The 13,838-nt window shown below is 37.2% G+C and overlaps 1 protein-coding gene across 1 annotated transcript in view; it reads left to right on the top strand.

Annotated features, from left to right (window-relative positions):
* Nucleotides 1-12,276: 12,276 nt before the first annotated feature.
* Nucleotides 12,277-13,838, top strand: part of GRM5 (glutamate metabotropic receptor 5) — a 487,023-nt gene continuing 485,461 nt past the window's right edge. The window contains exon 1 of the mRNA XM_037011752.2: nt 12,277-12,668. The gene's annotated coding sequence lies outside the window, so the exon portion shown is untranslated. The remainder of the gene's footprint in view (nt 12,669-13,838) is intronic.

Below are 13,838 nucleotides of genomic sequence, written 5' to 3' on the forward strand. Positions count from 1 at the left end.
CCCATTATTCAAAGTTTCTGTGAAGCAAAGGGATCCTTGAGAGATTACATAATATACTCATTCCCCAGGTTTTGAGATGGTTTATGTGTGTATGTGTGAGATTTCCTCCTTTGCCTACATACCATTATCGCTCCATTCTTTTTGAGTCACAATTCACTGCCCCTTCAGAAGGTATTTTCTGAAAAATATCATGTCACTCTGGTCTATTAATTAGATCTGTAATTTCCGGCTCCGTGCCATTCATATGCCTTTGTATGTTTCACAGTCCTGAGATTGGAGTCTTGCTGAGAGCAAATTGTAAAGAATGTTTATTGAATGACTTCAAATCTACTTCACAAAAATACCTTATCATGAATACTTCAGGGTAAAGCTGTATCTGTGTAATTTGTCTGTTATCAGTCATCTCAGTGCAGGACTCTATGGATTGTGGATACTTCATTTATTTACCTTCTTAAAATTAATAATGCACTATATAATAATATGTAATATATATCATAATATATCCTCCAGAATCGCATTATTTGTCCTTATAGTTCACCAGGAGAAACATACATAAATAAATAAATAACAATAAAAAATGCTATTTAGTTGCTATTGTAAAAAGGGTTTTAGAAGTAATTACTAGAGTGTAGAAGAGTATATAAACAGTAGATCTCACCTGACCTGAACGGTTATGAGTGGGTTCACTAATGAAGGAGGAGCAAGTCAATGAATATTTTTGCCTGACTTCAGTATTCTCCAAATTCTTATATGCAATTTTGATTATTTACTGACATTCACATTATTATTTATTAGGTAAACCTACCTGGGGCATCAGATAGCTTTTAAATTAAACAAGTGACTCCACAATGAAAACTAGAATGATATGCAGGAACACAATGTAAGAATTCTAAATTCCTGATTATTTCTGAAGAACTTGCAAATCAAGGACTACATGTAATTACATATGTACCCTGTCTACTTAATAGAAAGGAACCTTGGGAACATGGCAATGTCCATATTAGTGTTGCGTTTATAATTGTTCTATGCTCATCCTCACATTGGTAGATAAATTCACAGTCGGTTTATTAAACAAAGTTAAGAAAATGTTTACTTTTATTGCATATTATCCAAGTATGAACATATCCATTGCAATCAGTTACATAATATGTATGAAAATGAACCACCATTTATAATAGGCATCTTACATGTCCAATAGGAACTGTTTTGAGATTCGAATAAGAAAATAAATGTGAAAGAGACATGGAAAGGATTGAGCGCCAGGCAAAGGATACATGTTATATTTGTGACATTCTTTTTCCAATTTATGGTTATGTAAGTGTACAAACATGAGGATTTAGGAATGGCTGAAGATATTAATGAGGGGTCAAAGTTAACAAGAAGAAAAGGAAGACCTACTTTTCTTGTTATGAAAAGAAGGTTTTTACAGGTCAATAAGGAAAGCATGAACAACCAAAAAGAAAAATTAGCAAAGGATAAGGATGATTGGCAGAAAAACAAATGCAACTGGATCTTAAATATATAAAAGGATGTTTTGACTTATAATAAGAGAAGTGTCAATTAAAATCATACTGAGATATCCCTTTTCTCCTACTTTGTTTGCCAAAATCACACTTGTCATGACATACTGTGTTAGTGAATGAGTAGGGAAGCAAGTTTATTTGAATGATAAATATGCAGTCATTAGGAAAAGAAGGGAATGAAATTGAAGAACATTTCAAAAATACATATCCCTGCTGAAGTATAAACTAGAAAACCTCTATGGAGAGAATTTTGAGGAAATCTCAAAGCTATTCTTTGGGTATAGCTAGATACATTTCACAGTTGTGTGAAATGATACAGTTAATAAGAATATTTCTTATAATAGTATTGATAATAACAAAATTCTGAAAACAACTTGTTTATGTATAGACAGTGGTTAAAATTTATCTTCACCAAGAAATAGTGTTCATCAATGAAAAAAGTTAAGTTGTACTGTAGTTAGTCCTAGTTGTACTGATAAAGAAAAAAGGAGTAGAACAGTACATTTGTGTAAAATAAAAGCAAAGAACACATGTACATTTTAGATATATCTGAAAAGATTTGAAAAATAGGAACAATACTTCCTTTCACTCATTATCCTATTATACTTTTTAGATGGTATACAATATGCTTTTTAAAAGAATACATACAATTTTAAAATGCAATAAAGGCATAGTGGTTCAAGGCATCCAGGGTCAGCACACAGAATATATCCTGTGTGGTTGCTCTGCTGACTCTGATTGGAGTTGCCTATCTCAGAATCAGACCTCTAACTAGTGGAGGGGTCGTCTTACCAGCCTCACTTAACCAGTAGGAAGGGACTGATGAGATAGAATTAGTTCTGCCATCTTAGACGCCGTCTTGGGCTATGCCAATGGAAAACTAATCACAAGCATGGCAGGGGCATGGAAAATATCTACCCTTCTTTAAAATAATTTTATATTTTATACTTGCTATTTGAAAATATTGAGGTAGCCATCATGATGCTAAGTAAGAATTCTGTAGGACATTTTGCACAGTTTTTATAGACAGTTACAGATTTTGAATTTTTTTATGGGTGTCCACCTTAATCATTTTATTCCTTGGGGGGCCTCTTTAGGATCTTAATTCAACCTGGAATAACCTGTTCAGTATCCACTGTATCTTATTCCTTCAGTGACATCCTTTCCCTTTACTTTTATGTCATTTTAGTCATATAGTACCCACACTGAAGTGTTTTGCTAGGACTGACTCTTGCCATGAGCTCCTGCACACCTGTCTCATAATGAAAATTGCATAATCCTGGCTTGGCCCTTTTATTTAGAGGCATACTGAATGTTTGCTTTTCTTTAGAGCCTAGCAAATCACTTGGGACTAGATGGTTTCCATCTTCCTGACTTCAAAGATCATCAGCCACTTCAGTGCCCTTGAGTGCTTATCAAACTGCTTTCTCCAGTGGTGATGCCCACCAAAATCCAATATGGCTTTGTTACCTTTCTTCAGTCATTGTAGACAGAGATTCTAGTTGTATTTACTCCTTGAGACAAGCTCTAAAACATGGCCATTTTCCACAGTTTCTGAGTTTGTCTCTTGACTGAGAGAATCCCAGTTAGCATAAGGATGGAAATTGACCAATAAATAGATAAAGCAGAGAGAATAAGCAGAACAGATAGTGGGGGTGAGAAGATATCCATTCATTTATTCTAAAAATATTTTTGAGTGCTAGCTCCGTGCCAGGTACTGTGCCCTGTTAGAAAAACTGGCATGAATAAGATCCTGTTGCTGTTCTCAAGCACTATCAGAGTCACTTTCATCAAAATTATTTCCAAATTTTCACAGAAACTGCCAGAGGCTTCATAACTGATGCTTTCATGCATTTAAAAGAAATCATCAGTAGCTACATTGCATTAGTCTTCATGTTGCCTCTTGATGGTATATCTTTGATATTTACTGTGAGTAATTACTGTAGAATGGAGGCTCTTTGATATCATGAATGGAGGCCATGAGGCACCTCGAAGAGGAGAAAGGGATGTTTCAAAGTATCTGAAAGGATTTTGTCATAGCCTTCCACTATGATTCAGGCTATGTAACTGTGTGTGGCTGTAAATTTCTTACATTTGATTATGACATCTTAATTTGTGTCTCCTGAGTGCTTTCAAAATGCTTGTAATCTGCCCTTCTGTGGCAGCTTGTACATTGCTCTATTCCTGACAATTATCAGTCTCTATTGGCCCTGCTTTCTCCTCCATTTCCCTAGTAGTGAGATTTCTAGGGCACAGGGCAGTTTGAGTAGATGGTTTAAAAATAGGGCTGCCAGTTTTAGCCAGTAAAAATACAAGACACCCAGTTAAATTTGGATTTCAGAAAAATTAAAAAGTTTTATTTTGTTTTTAGTGTGAATATGTCCCATAAGATATTTAGGACATATTTATATTAGAAAAATGATTCATTAATCTGAAATTCAAGTTGACTTGGCTTCCAGTATTTTGTTTGGCAACACTACTTTAAAGATGTCTTATAATCTGAAGATTCTATAATTCTGTCTTTAAATATTATTTAACAATAATTTTATCACTAGCAATGAGACTTAAAAATTAACATTACATCAATCCTATTATCAAATACTATAGTCTGGGTAATCTACCTTTGTATCTATCCTTATATATATAAAATAACTATAAATATATAAACATATATATCAAAAACTGTATATATATATATGTCAACAGATAATAGTGTAAAATTTATTGGCTTTGTTTAAACATAAGTATTAATAGGTAATCATTTCAGTTTCACTTTGTTTCTCATGAATTCATGGCTTATCAAAGTAAATGAAAGACAAATTTAAGAATGTCAATTTGTATATTCATTAAAATTTGTTAAGCCGCTAAAATGTGGCAAACAAATCCTAACCAAAGATGGTAGCATGATAGGAAAAAATGAGCATTCCTAGAAATAAAATTGGCCATATATTCACAGAAATAGCATTGGATGACCCAAACAAAATACAGTCAATACCACATAGTATGGAATTCTGTGATTATAGAAATTTGTAGAATTTAAGGAATAAATTAGGAGGCCTGGTAAATATTTCATAGTAAGGCCATGGTCAAGTGATGGGGAGGTTATGTAAGGAAGCATTTAGTGTTTTTTCCTATTATTCACATATTCATTCAATATATTATGTACCTGTTTCCAAATGGAAATTGATTATAATAAAATACACAGGTGGATCAAATAAAGAAGAATTGGTTAAAATTTTGACCTAATAATTGTGGATCTGGCAAAATTGAGAGCTTAAACTTAGATAGAACATGTTTATAGCAGAAAACACCAAGGTTTCTAGGGAACTTTCTTAATTGTGTTTTGCATATTATTTGATGAAGGAGGGCTAGACTTAGAATATTTTGAATTAAAAAATCAGTTATAGATTCTTAACTTAATCTCCCTGGAGCACAGTTTATGCTCCTAATATAGTTCTGTCTCCTCATTTGCTTTTTATTGGTGTTACAGATCCCATGTTTCTGTGGAATAGGAAATCTAAGGTATGGATTTCATCAGAGAAATTAACATAAGGCTATTCTGCACACCTATTTATCTCAAAATTTAACTTGAAAAATTCAATACCTTTTGTTTACATCTCTTTCTTAGGTGTTTTTATTGAGATGATAATTTATTATCTAAGTTAAAGGCATTTAAGTTAAAGACAATCTTCCTTGGGTTGCCAGGGATGGAGGAAAGTTTCTAAGATTCTCAAAATAAATGATGAAAGAAGATACATTTTTCTTATTATTTAAAAGACTCTTGAAAATGGTCACTATGGAAACCAGACATGAGTCCCTTGAACATCAAGAGATCAGAAAAGGTCTTCAGCTGATACTCTGAGTCTTCAATTTGGAATGCTGACATAGATTTTAACTCTCATTTGAGGATAACTTCTTCATAAATTATGTGATTTATTTTAGATTATACAGTTGGGATTTGGTCATTTTTGCAAAACTAAGTGCTATTTTCTTTCTTTTTGTTTTTTTATCCTCTTTTCTTTCCTCCTTCTCTTTCTTCCTTCCTTTTTCCCTCTCCATACTGCTTTCTTTTTCCTTGCTTCATTCATTCTTTTTTCTGTTCTTTTTCTTCATCTTTCTCTTCTTTTCTTTCTTTCTTTTTGTTGTATAGCACTTCTGATTTATTTTTATTTTTATTTTGGTATCATTAATTTACAATCACATGAGCAATATTGTGGTTACTAGATTCCCCCCATTATCAAGTCCCCACCATATACCCCATTACAGTCACTGTCCATCAGTACAGTAAGATGCTATAGAGTCCCTACTGTCTTCTCTGTGCTATACTGCCTTTCTTCTTTACTTCTTAAACTTATTTTTTGAGTGAAAATCTATTGTGGGACATGTGAAAAGAAAGAAGACAAGAGAAAACTTCCTTGGTTTTTCTTCATTTAGAGTATTACTAAGAACTAGGGAAAATAATACAACATTGAAATATAAAATGAAAGTGATAATTAGAAAATAGATCATGAAATATTCTAAGTGAATATTCTAGCTATTTCAGGATGAACTCATAATTTTTCTAAGAATCTGACCTTTTTTGAGGATATCTTTATGTAATTACATGTGAATAAAATAGACTGATGTGTATGAAAAAAATAAAGCTAGCTTATGAGACTCTGGATTGATTGGTAGAATATCGTCATTAATTTATTCATTAAAAATACGTTTGGTAACCATTGCATGTTAGGGACAATACTAACTATGGGGAATGAGTAAAATATGATGCCTTCTCTAAAAAGTTTGCATTATATAAGAGGAGGTGGAAACCTAAATGAGTAATCATGATTTAATATTCACATCTTATCCAGGGCTTTTTCCAAAGTTGTATGGTAGCACCAAGTAATGTGGGTAGTCCTTCAAGGAGGTTGGGCATTGTTTCACTGGAGCTCATCTTGAAGGAGGAATGCCCACACACTCATTAGGAAGAGAAGAGGATAAAAGTAAAAGCTTAGAAAGTCATGATAAAAATACATACTGTGTTAAGGAAAGGCAAGCCAGTTATGAAGAGAGTAGAAAAGAGGATGGGGCCAAAGAGGAGACCAAGGTGCCATGCTTCAGAGTCAAACTCTAACCTATGGGCATAGTAAAAATGGCATTACACAGCAGTACACATAAAAAAAGAGAGAGATTAATAAAATGTTCCATTCTTTCTGAGTAGCCTCAAGATGACCATTCCAGTCTAAGAGTTAGCAGCCCAATGTTTCACAGTTACTTGAATGATCAGATTCAGTATAAATACAGGAAGCTTTTTATATGAATGATGACTAGATCCACAATGCTTACTAAATTATTATTGCTAATAACAGCTAACATTGCATGATAACCATGTGCAAGACACTGTTCTAAAGACTTAAAAGTAATTAACTCCTTTAATACTAACAATGACCTTGTGAAGTAGTTACCATTACTATATAATGTATAGATAAGGAATCTAAGGCATGAAAAGTTAAATAATTATTCAATATATAACTAGTAAGCAACACAACCGAGAGTCAAATCTACATCTGTTGGCTTCAGAGATTGTGCTCTTACCCGTGTGGTATATAGCTTCTCACCTGCAATAATTAAAATTAACAGTGTGTTGAATGCTTACCATGTGCCAAGCTCTGTGCTTTACAAATAAAACTTATTTAGTCTTCACAACTAATTTAAAGACCTAGTATTTTCCCCATTGTACAGATAAGGAAGTCAAGGAAAAGAATTGAATGCTTTATTCCTTCAATTGTAGCATATGAGCTCTTGGTTCATTAGTCAGAGTTCTTGAGCGATCTGGGTGTCTAGCACAGCTCAACATCCCTGCTAATTTTGAAGAGAGATAAAAAACAAATATTGAGTAACATACAAGAGTGCATCAGTTCAACAAATATCAAGTTTCTGGCATTGCATTGATTATTATGTAACTTTAAATTATTGGCCTTAGTGTAATAAACTACGTTTAAGAAAATGAAACATTAAAAAACAACAGAAATCCCTTATGTCACTACAGTGAATGTTAGATATAATTTTAGATTTCAGGTGGTTAAGATTCCTTATAATTAAATGTATTATGAATAGTTGCAACAGCTGTATGTATACAATTGACAGCATAACCGTTTCCTGTGTATGCAGTACAAAGTTTCCAGAGATTCTGTTAAGCAAAGATTCCAAGGCTCTGTTTGAAGGATAAAATCCTTGGTATAACCTTACTCGGTCATTTAAATGCAAAAAAGAATGCTGCTGCCATTATATTTAATCTATTTTTGATTGTAGATGAAAAAAATCACTGTCTTTGCCAAAAGTAGTGACTAAAAACTACCATAAGACCTTGTCCTGAAATTTAAATACTTTTACAAAGAGATAAACTCTACCAGACTAGAAGGTGATTTTCAACTTTCCAAATGTTTAAAAGAGTGGACCTCAAGTCCCAGGCTCTATGTCTAGGGCCTTGCCCATTCTAACATACAGCATGTAAATAAATAGAAATTAAAATGAACTAATCCTCCTTCCCATCGTTACCATCACCAAGTGTCACGTGCTTACCACATTTCAGGGACTGTACAATTAATGCTTCATACCCATTACTCTTATGTTAGCAGCAACTTTTTTGTTTGCAAAGTGACCGAGAGAACTAGATATTTTTTAAATTATACATCCCATTTCCAGGTAAGGAAGTGAGGTTTTAAAGTTCAGTAGCTTGTCTGAGTCCCCTAGTCAAGTAAGGGCCAGAGCCAGTTTTTGAACGGCAATCTGGGCAATCTGATGGACTTGAAATCCAGTAGTCTCTATGACGCTCTGAGTTGGGGCTCAAAGTCTAATTGGATCTGGGCATGCATGCACTCAGGGCTGTCAGAGAAGTGCTTTGCCTAGTGTGATGACTGAGTTAAGTGTGGCCAAGGATCACTGTGTCCGCCACATGTATGCCAAGAGCACTGTTTGGACAGGGCTTTATCCTGAAAAACACTTACTGAAGTACTTGCAGCTTCCCAAGTATTGACAGAGTAAAGCTCTTTTATTATTATATTTTTACCAAGTATCATGATAAATTAAAAATTTCCCGGGCCCATATTTTCTAAATCTGTCCTGCCTAAGGAATAGAGGAATAAGTGACACTAGACCCATATATTACAATTCTTTGAGTTAGCTTTCCATGTTATGCCTGGAACTTGGATTGAAGTTTATGTAAGACCTTGTAATATGAAAAAGGTTTCCATTTGTGGTATAAAATCCTTGTTGAAGGCATTGAGGTTTTAAGGGCCATTTATATAAGGGTCTGTGTAATAAATAATACTAGCAGTTGAAAAGAATAGCAACAACAAAATTCTTTTTCTAAGAACAAACTCATTTTCTTATATTAGATATGATAACTATGTAAGACACTTGTCCTTTTTGTTCACTAGGGAACTCAAAACTAACATTTCCTGATAGACCACAGACACGACACTAATCAAAATCACTTGGGTGATTTTATTTTTTTACCAATTCTTTCTGCATGGTTTCATTTTCTTTTTCTAATGATTTTTATGTAAAATTGCCTCATTCATTTTCAGAAAGTGGGCAGACATAATTTATTAAATAAATACAGATAAAATAACAACCTCCATTTTGCTGTTGAGCAAACAGTGAAGGTTTCCCAAGCTTGTTCACTGGCCACCAGTGAAATTTCAGTTTCTAAAATATGGCAAAGTATTCTCCTGCTTCAGCAATTCTAGCTGTTGTTCCCCATACCTGTAAGCCCGTTTTCTTTCTTCCCTCCTTCTGGCAACCATCCTTCCCCACTCCCAACACATACAAATAATAAACACACACAACATTCTTGGCATAGTGAACTCTTTTGCATCTTTACCTAATATTGCTTTCTCAGAGAGAATGTTTCTTCTACCCTATACAAACAAGATACCCAGGTCCCTCTTCACTCATACTATTCTTTATCATCCACCTTGTTCAAATCTTCATTGTACCTCCCATGAATTGCAAGATATGTTATTTACTTACCTGATTTGAAGTTTCTTGAGAACAGAGACTAATTCTATTATATTCACCACTGCATCCACAGCACCTAGCCATGTGCCAGGTCTAAGGGGCACAAATGTAAGAACAATGCAGTTCATCAGTAAGAGTACCCAAGCAGGCAACAAGTGCTGTCACTCAGGGGCACTGCAGACCTCCTGCAAACATTTGCAGGATTTACTGTCAGTGATGCCAACTAGGAAAATGAAGGGCAGCATGGAACTTGTATACCTCTATTTTCATAGATACTCATTTAAACATTCAAACATTGAGTGGCTTTGTGCGAGCATTTTCTTCTGAGTATTTGAAATATACCAGAAGGGCAAAAAAAGATTCTTTGAGGAGTTTACATTCTAATGGGATGGGGGTAGGCAGACAATAAATTATATAACAAATTAGTAAGTTATATAGTATATTGGACTGTATTGAGATATGGGGGACAATAGAGGTGGATAAAGAGGATCAGGAGCCCTGAGATCCTGGAGAACAGTGTATAGTATTAAATAGGGTAGTCTTGGAAGGCCTATTGGGAGTTTGGGAGGTAAGATTTTAGCAAAGATTCGAAGGAGAGGTGTTAGTGCAATGATTACTTGGGAACAGAGCAGTGCATGCAGAAGAAACAACTAATGCAAAGACTGTTAGGTTGGAGCATGTCAGACGTGTTTAATAGCAAGGGAGTCCTGCTGGCTGGATTAGAAAGAGCAAAGGGGAGGGGTACTAGGAAGTGAGGTCAGAAAGGAAACGGAGTCAGGACCAATTATGTAGAACAATGGTAAAGACTTGGGCTTGACTGAGTGAAACGGTAAGTTACTGGAACATTTTGATTTACAATCACTTTTTAAAAAGAATACTGGCTGCTGTGTTGAATATAGCCTATAGAGAAAAAGTGAAGAAGCTGAAAGACCAGACCAGTTTGGAAGCTGTTGCTGTAACCAGGTAAAGGATGATGAGGGCTTGAATCAACGTGGTATCTGTGGAAGTGGCTAGAAGGGGTAGTATTCTGTATATTGTAGTGTATTGAAGGTAGAACCGATAGGGTTTCCTGACAGATTGTCATGTGGGAGACAGAAGAATCAGTAAGGATTCCAAGTTTTAAATTTAATCAATTATAAGTACAAATTACAGTTTCATTCCTTTTTACTATTCTACACAACAATTGCAGTATTATGATTGCTAATAGCTCATCCTAAGGCAAAAGTTGTACCATTGAACCATTTACAATTAGGAATTAGTTACTTTGGGTAATTAAAACATTGTTTCTATGCTCCTTTTCATTTTAATTTTACCCAATTTAGCACTTTACAATTATGAGGTAAAGCTATATTGTAAAGTGTCACTGAGCAATTTAAGATTATATAATTTTGTTTTCTATCTCATCTGAAAATATTGCTATTGCTCAACATGTCCTTTGCATTTTAGCTTTTACAGCATAAGAAGCAGATATGTCTTGGCAAACTGTGTATTACACTTATGAAGTACTTTATCATTTCCAACATGATTTGGCACATCTTATCTCATGCTACCCTCTCCATAACCCTGGGAACATAACAGCAGAAATATGTGTAGGAAATTAAAGAGTTTATATGACGGAGTGGCCACTATGAGAAACCCCCATCTTTCCTAGGCTCAGTCCTTTCACTTGTGTGCTTTGAGCCACTTCCAGCTGATGAAGAAGGATGTAGAACTCAGTGTGCCCTATGTTCACTCAATGCTAAATGGCGCAACAAGGATCAAATCTATTGACCTTCTCCCTGTCACCTATGTGCCAGCCAATTGGGCCAGCAAACCACTTTATACATGAGACTTAATCACACATCCAGAATTATTTAATCATTAGTTCCCCTTTATTTTCTTCATATTTTTGTACTTTTCTCATCTATACTATCTTTCTCATCTTTCTTATTCAGGAAAATTAACCACCACTTTGCTGACCTCTCTATAAAATACTAAGCTTACTTCATGGATTGCAATGAAAGAATCTCAAAAATTAACAATGCCACTCATTAAAGTGGTGAGAAGAAAAATGCTATTGTAAATATCAATGAGGTTTGGTAGATACACATCTTTTTCTTTTTCTCATTGAATCTTGAAGCTGTCAAAGAACAACATGCCTTGATTTCAAATGGGAAATATACTTAGTAATGTATGTGTATGCCATCAGGACCAACCTCTCCACTTCAGGGTTTGAACATCTCTTACTCTTTCATCCAACTGCTTGCCAACACCTGGCTCCCAAAATTCATCTAGGGAAATATAATGGAAATAATAATAATCATATGTCTGCGATGTCTTTCTTTAAATTAAGCCATGCAATTAATTTAAACCAATCTCTTTTTCCAAGGCAGGAATGAAGTCTTTTTTGAATTTATAGATAACGTCGGCGCTTTTCACAATCTTGGTCAGTTTTGGGAGTCGTGGGGGAAGGGAAGCAAAGTCATATGAGGAAGTAAAAGATATTTAACTGCTACGGAGGAAGAAATTTTAATAGATCTAGTAGAAGGAATCGTTTGTAAGAAGTGCAGACAAATGCAAAATGGCATTATTAATAAGTAATGCTACGAAAGAGACCGTCTTTCTAACCACTCACACTTCTGAATCATTTTGGGGTTCCCTGACTTCCTGGCTCTCTGCCCTCCAGCAATGACGCCCCTTCTCCCAATCATTTTCAGGGGTTTGAGTGCCATCATCAACAAGAAGCTTATTATCTACCTGCTCCCCCAGCTTCTCTCTGAGTGACACAACACCCACGCCTCCCCACACAGCTCTTCTTCCGCGGCTCCCGGAGGGAAGCCGAGGAGCTGCAGAGCGAGCCCCAGGCTAGTCTCGCCTGAACCCCGACACTACAAGGCTTCAAGACTCTTGTCACCCACTGATTCTGTGCCCTGGTCGGTCCACCGCCGCGCGCCGCAGGAGTAGCAGCCGGCCCAGCACCGCGCTCCACCGCGTCTGCTGAGCGCGGCACGTGCTGGTGGCAATCCGCCTTCGGCCCCGGGGCCCTCTGCCCGCCGCCGCGGCCGCCGCCACGAGCGCTCCAGCTGCAGCCGAGGCCGCAACGTGAGCGCAGGAAGCCCGCGAGGAACCGCTGGCTGGAGGCGCCAGGCTCCGGGAGCGCACCTGGTAAACACAGCGCGTTTTTCTTTCTTGCAGCTCTGGAGTCTCCGGGGCTGGAGGATCCCGCCGGAGCCCCTCCCCCAGCCCAGGGAGGGAGAGCCTGCAGGCAAGGGGCGGGAGCTCGGGGGAAAGGGACCCGGGAGGCCAGGTGGTGCGCAGGTGGGGACCTGGTGGAGCCAGGCACGCTACGAGGTCCTGCAAGTTCAGAAAAGTCCCCCTGCAAGGACGCGTGCTGTGTGAATCGGACATGGATTTCTAGGCAGGGGCTCAGGCCACCGCGGCGTCGCTCCAATGAGAGGTTTATGAAGATCATTTTGCTTTTATTTGCATAAGTGAAGGATTTAAGTGGGCTCGTTTCCATAGAAAAGTAACTAAAAAAAAAAAAAAAATCAGAGGAGAAAAAATAGAGCTCTGAGCCAAAGGAGGCGTTTGGATACCTCTCTCTCTGTCTCTCTCTCTTACATACCACTACATGTGCACAAAGGGGTACATTTTAGCAAGGGAGGCAGACTTCTCTATCTTTGAGACCTTTAGGTATCCGGGGACTAATAAGAGCACTGCTGGTGCTTCACCCTGAAGAAGAGGCAGCAAAAGAGGGACCTGGTTGGGTGTGAGTGCTGCTGTCCATTTCTAAAATGACACGACCATGACAATACCACCGGGAGGGAAAGGTTTCCTGGAACAGGGGGGCCATATTTAAGGGGGTAACCTGCAACTCTGGACCTAGAAGCTCAAGTGCATGTACTCCCAGTAGGGCTAGAAAGGCATCCTTACTCTAGGTTCCTTTATGGAACTTTGGCCAAGGATGGGGTCAGAGAGGGGTGGGGCAGAGAAAGGGTAGGCAAGGGAGCTGGGTATCCCTGAACGGGTTGTGGGGCAGTAAAAGGAGCAGGAGCCTAGAAACAAGTCAGGTTTACCATCCCTGTGTTCCTTCAGACTCACCCTGGGGAGTCCCCTGGGCTGGTCTCTAGGGACATGTGTGACCTTGAACAAGTCCCTTAACCTTTGTGTACTAGATTTCTCCATTTCTACCAAGTGTAGAGGTTCTGCTGTGTTTTGGGGATGCTAAGGTCCCACGCAGTACTGCTGTCTATGACTGTACAGGTTTGAGGATCTGCGTACAAGGAAGGAAGAGCACCCAGAATATCCAGAAAAGAAGCTTCAGGGAATTCTGCC

This window comes from Manis javanica, chromosome 11 (genome assembly GCF_040802235.1).
Source record: "Manis javanica isolate MJ-LG chromosome 11, MJ_LKY, whole genome shotgun sequence".
Taxonomy (NCBI): Eukaryota; Metazoa; Chordata; class Mammalia; order Pholidota; family Manidae; genus Manis; species Manis javanica.